Source organism: Motacilla alba, chromosome 1 (assembly GCF_015832195.1).
Source record: "Motacilla alba alba isolate MOTALB_02 chromosome 1, Motacilla_alba_V1.0_pri, whole genome shotgun sequence".
Lineage (NCBI taxonomy): Eukaryota > Metazoa > Chordata > Aves > Passeriformes > Motacillidae > Motacilla > Motacilla alba.
This window is the reverse complement of record NC_052016.1, coordinates 84626310-84635015: the sequence shown is the minus strand read 5'-3', so window position 1 is coordinate 84635015 and position 8706 is coordinate 84626310. Positions and strand designations below refer to the sequence as shown.

Genomic DNA, 8706 nt, shown 5'->3' with positions numbered 1-8706 from the left:
CCACCTGCAGGCAGCACTGGGGTCTCCAACACAGGAAAGACATGGACCTGTTGCAATGAGCTGAGGGTCATGAAGACTATCAGGGATCTGGAGCACCTCTCCTATACAGACAGGTTGAGGGAGTTGGGGTTGCTCAGCCAGGAGAAGAGAAAACTATGTGAAGACTTTAAAGCAGCCTTTCAATACCTAAAGGGGGGCCTGAAAGAAGGCTGGAGAGGGACTTTGTAAAAAGGCATGTGGCAGAATAAGACGGACTGGCTTTCAACTGAATGAGAGTAGGTTTGAATTAGATATTAAGAAGAAGTTCTTTACTGGGAGGGTGTTGAGGTTCTGGAAGTGATTGCCCAGAGAAATTGTGGATGCCCCATCCCTGGAAGTGTTCAAGGCCAGGCTGGATGGGGTTTTGGGCAACCTGGTCTAGTGAATGGTGTCCCTATCTGTGGCAGCAGGGTTGGAACTAGGTGAGCTTTAAGGTGCTTTCCAAACCAAGCCATTCACTGATTTTAGGATTCCCCAAACTTATATAAAGGTTATATAATTCATGGAGTTGGTGAACAATTAGGCAGGACATCAATGGCATATCAACAAAGAGAAAAACTCTCCTGCATTCTGGATGAAGACCACTATCTTTTAAGATAAGAATCATTGCTATTGCAAGAAGGGCCCCAAAAACTCGCAGTAATGGCTCTGAGGAAAAAAATAAAGGGCAAAAAATGCTAAAAAACCACCTTGATTTGGATTGTTTTGAAAGTAGTCTGCTTGTCTTTTAATCAGCAAAGACCAGGTCTGAAGTCAGGGCTGGATATACGGGCATGCGAGGGATGAACAGGGCCCTTCTCTGACCCCCAGGCATTTCTTCTCCACAGGAACCTAAGGCCAAGTAGGAAAAATATGTGAGACTGATGGCCATAAGAAGATCCCATCAAAACCTCTGGGACTGATCCAGCCTAGGCCAGCAAATGTCGGGGGAAAGGAGGAGAAGCTGCTTCTTAAAAACCAGAATGACTCATATGAAAGTCTGCACAGGAGAAGATTTACATGAGGTTTCTCAGAACCAGGGCAGACATTATCTTTCACTCAAAAACTCTGAATGCAATGAAAATTATTCTGTTTTCTTGACTCATCTGCAGTTTCCTCTGCAGCAGAGTGAAGCTTTCAGTGAGAAAAAGCAAAACCCAATTTATAAAATGACAACAGTTTTAAAGTACTATTGCCTTTAGAAAAGGCTTCCACCTATTAAGCTTTATCCTTACAAAGCCTAATGTTTGTGTTGAAAGAGTCATTGAATCCATACAAATGCATCACATGGTAATATTTGTTATAAATCTCAGGTCAAAAACAGAAGAAAATAAGTAGACAGGCAGCATCTTTCTAGACTATTTTTGAACATAATATAGATACTGTAAGTAGTCTATTTTCAAAAATGCATTTTACTGTAAAACCCACTAGAATATAATTCTATTACTCAAACAGCAGAACAAAAGTTATAAATATTCATCAACATGGTAAAAAGAGAAAAATTTACAACCAGTTTTAGCCTATGTAACTGTTCCACTAATTTATAGGATTAGGCTCTTATGTTTTCGAAACAGATTTCAGAAAAACCACGAGAGAACTTGTGCATTCATCCATGTAGGAAAGAGAAAGGAAAATCATCTTTATGTATGTGACAGCACAGTTTTCTGGATGGCTGGTGCCTGTTGTGCTTAGAAATGGTTGCCTATGCCAATTCAGAGCTACTCTGGAGCCCTGCATGCATGCATAGTTCCATTAATATGTCTAGATTGCTCTAAATTTTGGTTACAGTCCACTGATAATACTAAATTGCTCTTTGCAAAATAGCAAGATATTCTTTGAACAGGCAGCAGCATAGACCACTCTGACTCAGAGTCTCATTGGAAAATATCGAGTCATTTATGTCTACTTTGCTTCAAATCTGATTGAAGTTGATGGCAAAACCCCTTGACCCTGATTACAGTGGAAACACAGATGGAGAGGTTTCAGCCTGTATCTCCAGTCTGGTCAGCATGAAGAGGATGGGGTGAGTAGCAGCTATCATCACAGGAGCCACAGAGTCCATCTCTGCCTCCCCAAGTGCTCCGTGTTTGCCACCAGCTAGTGTGTGGTCAGGTGGCTTTGCAAAGCTTTAAACGGGTTCTTTCTCCCCACAAAATATTATCCAAATCCCACAGGCACTTAAAAGAAGATACAGACAAAAGGGAGTTGTCACTGATTCACATGGTAGGAAAATCCACATAACGTAAATTTGAAAACTAGATACTCTGCTATCAAAGACTATAATTTAAAACATTATTAAATTCATTGATGTGACTTTTTCAGTAGAAAATTGCAGTCTGGTTTATATCAGATTAGAAATTTAATACATCTGCTGTTAAGTATCTAGAAAGCATTGCATAACTTTCATCCATGAAGAACAGAGCCGGAGTAAAAGCACTAGAAGATGAAGGGAAACCTGCAACAGGGGTGTTGCATGGCAACTGAAAGCTTGGCTCTGCCAGACAGTGGCTGTTCTTTGTACTTTAAACTCTATGGTAGGGAAATTAGTCATTAAAGTGAATCTCAGATGGATGACTCTTAATTTTTGAAATACAGCTGAAGCTCTGCTGTACACAAAAGCTTGCTTATGAAAACATCTCGTTTTGAACACAAGTGTGCTTTGTGAAGAGCTGGAGATTAAAAAAAAAAGAAAAAAGAAAAAAAGAAAAAGCCTGGCACACCTTAATCAGAGACAGCCCATTGCTCTTTTTCCCTAACCTCAAGTGATTGAACATGCATCCTGGTTTAGACCTCACACAACATTCAATCTGTCCTTAATTTTAGAGAAACAATACTTTCTCTGTTTGGAAAACAACATATACCAAATAAAACTGCTTGGCCCTGAAATGATATTTTCTTCCCACCCCCTACCCCCCAACTTGTTTCAGTAATCAGCAAATCCCATAGAAGACAAAGGATTAGCTACATATGTATTTGCTCTGTTTTTCCATCAAAGTTGCAAAGACTGAGCAAGGGTTGCTTGTAAACATCTTGTCCAGTGGGTGATCTGTTTTTCAAAAAAGGCATAGAGAAGCCAGAGAGAAAGGTCTTAAAATGACTGGCTACTTCTTTTTCTACCAACAACCAAAATCTGGGAGCCACTTTTATTTTCTATGTACTGCCCTGGCTGAGGGCTATGGATGCATGAGGGCTGGGACCTGCTGGGCTGGGAAGGTCCTCCTGTGCCAGGTCTGTGGGTGGAGGAGCTTCTCCTGCACAGGGGGAATTTTGACAAATCCCCACTGGGAGGAAATCATGCGGAGGTGGTTGGACCTTAGTTCCTTCCCCAGGATCTGAAAATGTTCCTCATATAACAGTGAAGACTACTAAAAGGAAGACTGAGACTTAGTAATTAATGTGCAGAAAACAGCATCAGTTGTGTTTTATCTCAGGCTTTGATCATGGGGTTCATGGTGTTTGCTGACTGATTTTTATCCTGAACTTCCTGAGTCTTGCAATTTGTGAAAATTTTATTTTTGTAATATTTTTGGACACAACACATATCCAGAGGCAAACCTGTGTACCCAGAGAACAGAGGAGGTGGTGGTGAACAGCAAGTTCACAGACACTTCACAGATGCTGTTGCAGATATGTGGTCTTCTATGTTTTATTTCCAAAAGATTTATTTGACTCAATTTCCAAAATTGAAGTAGCTAAAGATGAAGCAGCATGCTCAGAGAGAGGCTGATGGTGTGGAGTGTTTTACTGAGGGTAGGCAGGGACATGGTGGCAGAGAACTCAGAAGAGCCTGGGAGGTTAAGGTGTGAATATAGTGAAACAGACGAAGAGAGATATGTAAAAGGTTTAAATCTGATCTGCTGATTAAGCCATTTGTAAGTTGAAATGTTTATAAATGTTCACACTGTATCATCTTAAACTTCAAATGTGTTAGACCTGTGGCTGCCTTTTCAGTTTATTTCCTAACACCTCCTAAAATTTCACATTTCTCAGAGAAATAACTCTTCTCTCAGAAATCTCCCATTGGAAACGTGTACTTGTGCTGTGGAAAGAAACAGCATGGGCCTCTGTCAGAGTTTCACTGACCCTCTTGCTGTTAGAAAGCCATGCATTTGTGCAAAACGCTGCAAGGCAAGTGCTTGCCAGGAGGGTGAGTTAGAAGTGTGCTGCATCTCCTTCACTTCAGAAAGCCGAGCAATTAAGGCCAGCGCTGCTGGGGCTACTCTGGTATGTGTGGCTGGGGCCACAGGGCTTGAGCACTGAAATCACTGAGATACCTTGGAAACCCCTTCCTTAGGATGCTCAGATGTGAGTGTAGGACACCAGCTTGGATTGGATCTTGGCTGCCTTTTGGAAATAAAATGATCTGCATTCATTAGGTACATTGAAATCAGTGTAAGCAGGTTTTGTTTCTTGGCACTTTACAATGAAGCTGTATTCTTGATGAGTTTTTGCCACTAAAAGTTGTTCCAAAATAAAACAGTCTCTGTTTATAAATAAATTCACATGTTTGATTCCAAATGCAGTTTCACTAAACTCAGAGGCCATGTTTTCCAGGTAAAGGGATGCATATTTTACAAAATGTGCTATTGCCTGTAGCTCTTTTCTCATATTGAGACAAAAACCTAATTAACAATAGTGCTTGTTTAAATGATTTTAGATTTAATTTTCAATTAAAAAAAAGCTCTATTACAAAATTAAAACAGCTTAAATTTGATTTTAATCACAAATCTGATTTTAAATAAATAGTTCCAGTTGGTCATTTGTCAAACCCTGAGTGGAAATCTTTCATGTGATTTTTATTTTGGGCAGCTTCTCATGGATTTAAAAGCCATGTATCACCCTGAGCAGAACTTCCTATGGATTTGTGTTGTGTTTTATTTAAGCTATCCCTCTGCAATATTCCAGCTGTCCCTCATGTCTCCTATGGTGCTTCCCCTTGGTAAGCACAAGCAACACTGTCACCAGCCAGGAGTGGTGTTCCTGTGGCTTGGGTTTCCAGCTGCTGCCATGTGATAAACAATGTGTGAATTTGGTCTGCTTTTCTGCTAGTGGGAGCACTAAGTTAGGTTCCTTTGTTGCCTGGCCATGAGCATTCTCAGAACCTGTAGGAGCTCGGTTGTCCTCAGGTGCTGCACATTCAGTTGAAAAGCCAAATTGGTTCAAGAAGTGTTGGAGAAAACTGGCAGACATATAATGTGACTATCTAAAACCCACTTTCTTAAAAAAGAAAGCTAACAGGGAGTATTAACTGTAGTAGGCAAGAGGATGGAAAAGGGTCACATGTCATAGTTAGTGCTGTCATTGAATTTACCTAGAAAGAGGAGGGGTAGTATGGGGTGATAGGTGGAAAATTGAAGTACTGAAGTAAAATGGAAGGACTGAAGAGATGGTGGAAGGGATTAGGGGCAGCTGAAAGGATTCAGTGTTGGTGGTAACAAATTGTAAAGGGGAAAGGAAAAAGTCCTGTACCTTGAGAGAAGTATGCTAGAGAGGCTTGGTCAATCCTCCTTTCCCTCTGGGTCTTCCTCTCGTTGAAATTCAAAGAAACCTTCAAGATCTCCCTGAACACAGGCAACTTGTGGATGTGATAAAGGCAGAGAAACAAAGTGGTTGTCATCCTCTGGGCAAGGCTGCTTTGATGGATTCCTATGAGCTTCCCAGTCATAACATTTGGTTTACCCTTCCCCTTCTCCCCCTCCAAAATAAACAACCCACTCTTGTTTGCTCTTTCCTCACCATCCCTGGGTTTGGTGATTTTAGTAATTCTGGTCTTTATCAGTTACCTTGGTAAGTCTGGCAATCTTCTCTACTCCCACCGTCCTCTGACATTCATCCATCCAAGAAGAGTTCCCAGTAGATCACTTTCCCCATGTGTGATATCTGTCAGTACCCTGGGTTGTTTTGTTGGTTTAGCCCCAGGTTGGAGTTGTCCAGGCATTTTTCTCCTTCCATTGCTTTCAGCAACTGGCAGTTTCTCATTTTGCTGTCATGTTGTCATATTGCTGGACCCTGTGGTGTTACAGGAGTGGGATCTAAATGCTGCAATCTGCTGCTGGAAGGGGGACTATGGAGAAGATGGAATCCACCTTTCCAGCAAAGCATGAACAGGAAACAGTAATGAGCTGCACCAGAGGAAATGCTGGCTGGAGACAGAGGAAAAAATCTTCCATAACGGATAGTTGAACATGGAAACAGGCTGCACAGAGCAGTGGTGGATCCTCTCTCCATGGAGGTATTAAATACTTGAAAGAGACAAGGTCCTAGGGAGCCGGATTTAACTTTTAAGTGGCTTTTGCTGCCCTTTTCAGCTGGTCACCTGGCCAGGCTAGTCAGGAGGTCAAAGCTGCAAATCCTCCCTGAGACCTGCAATAAGCAGATTTGCCTGTCTTCTGTAATTGAGATTTGAAAAGCAGTTTTACCTCGGGCAATATGATAGCAGTCAGTTGTCATGTAGACAAGTGTGCCATCTAAAAGAGGCATCCATGTAAACAAAGAGACGCTGGCTTTTTACAGACCCCTTACCGTGACTTTTCATAGCTCCAGTTCTCTATCAGAACACCAAAAACTGATGACTGTCAATGTACAAGGCAGTTTTCTTTGGGCACATGGAGAATAAATATCAAATCTCCCAATGTCCAAAGCATCAAACAGAAGCCCTCATCTGAACCCTGAGGGGCTCTACAACTTGTCACAAATACCAAGAAGATCAGGCAGGTGAAGGCTTGGGATTCAGCTGAGCAGGGAACTGGGTGAGAAGCAGGCTCAGCAGTGAATGAGAGAGTTGTTTAGAGAATGAATCACTTAGGGAGAAAGTTGTGCAATTAAACTGATAAATTTGGCAGCAAAACAAAAAGCAGAAAGAGAGAATGAATGCAACAATCAATCAATAAAGCAGTGAATCAATTGTCTAGTTAATAAGATGGTTAATTATGCAGAACAGAGCAGGATAGGCAGTGTACTTGGTCAGTCTGGCTCCAACAAATCTCCCCAGTATGCTTCAGTCACAGCATCATTAAATTTTGCTGATTTTTGTGAACACAGGCAAGGTTTCACGTCTGAATTAGTATCGTCCTATTTTATAGATAGCAGCTGTTTCTAGGCTGCTATGATTTATTTCTTTATATTGTTTCAAGAAGGCAAGAATTAGGTTATGATCTGGGAGAACTAGTACTCTACTCTGTGAAAGCAATACTTACATATCAGCATATTCTCATTTCTATTGTTTCAGTATTTTATGCTATTTTTTATTATTTAATTTCTATTTTATATTACTGTGCTATTTATTGATCTTTCTACTGTCAACAGAAATATTCTAAGTGCTTTCTAAACTAGAATTTCCAAACCTTTCCTCAAAATAGTTTCTATTCTGAAAGTATCCACTTTTAGAACACTTTGTTATGTTGTTGAAAGAGCCCTCTCCATTTTCTTCTCATTGTACAACAGAGAAACTTGAATAAAGAACTGACAATTCAGTGTCCTTGCATCCTAAAGTGATACAACACATTGTAATGCAGGAGGCAACGAAATAGTCACCTTGTTGAAGAAGATAGAGGTGAAGGATTTTGAGACATTGTCTGAGGCTTGGACCACCCTATGTGGATAAGATCTTCCTCTAGGATCTGCCTAGATTATTTGTCAGGACTTTTGTGGTACTGTTTTGATCAGCTTTCACATAGTGTATCTGCAAGGCTGGGAAGTTCTGGTCACAGCCCAACAACTGTCTCCATGCCTTGGGTGTGAGTGTGACTTGGCCTTCACTGTTGGAGCTGGACATCAGTAAGTCTTGAAGATGCCTAAACCCCATGAGAACTTTGATTTTTTTCTTCTGAACTTCCCAAGGCCTCCTAAGCTGTATCTGCCCAGCATTACAAAGAGCTCATCTGCTTGAGCAGATACCTGTCTCACTCCTGAACCTGAAAGAGATCCGTATTTCAGCTTTCCTTGTCAACCCACAGACATCTCCTGGTCCCAGCCCAATTGCTCACTCTGGAATCCAGCTCTGCAGAAGCTGCAGTTCAGGTGGCTGGTCTCTGTCTGGATCAGGAGCTGTGGTGTGATGCCCATCTGCCCCAGCAAGACTTCAGTAGAAATTAAGAATAATCCTGTCAGCAAACTTCTGTGGAAGGGTCATAGTCTGATGTGTTGCAAAACAAGTATTCTACTTGAATTTATGACATTTAATATTCAGTCAGAAATAGTAGTTTCTGGAGCTGATTTTTTATACAGTTTTGAAGATAGTCTTTACTAGTAAAGAAGGAGGGGTTGAAGATGGGAAGACTCTTTTGTGAAGCACTGCTATTGAAGACAGTGCTGTTCTTCTGTATGTGAATTCAATCTGGGTTGCAAGGATTGATTGTTTTCACTAACATGGTTCTCAGGGACATTCGGTGACAAAGGTTTTGTCCTGAGATGCACATATGAAAAGACCTTTATTTACTGGTGTTTCTGACATCACATTGGAGGGGTTTGCATTTACTGCACCCGCCTGATATTGCTCCATCCAGAAAATTTAAGTCCACTTGTCCTTTGCCTTGCTAATATTGCAGACACAGAATAATCTCATAAAAAAAGCTCCAGCTGTTTCCTGGTCTATTTATGGGGTAAATGTGGCCACCTCTGACTGAAACTTCAGGCACATGTTAACAGTTAGTAATCTGTTCATTTTGTCTTGTTGTCTGCCTGCTGTGG

General features: G+C 41.2%; 1 pseudogene; it reads left to right on the top strand.

Annotated features, from left to right (window-relative positions):
- Positions 1-421, top strand: part of LOC119703627 — a 41892-nt pseudogene extending 41471 nt beyond the window's left edge.
- The last annotated feature ends 8285 nt before the right edge of the window (positions 422-8706 follow it).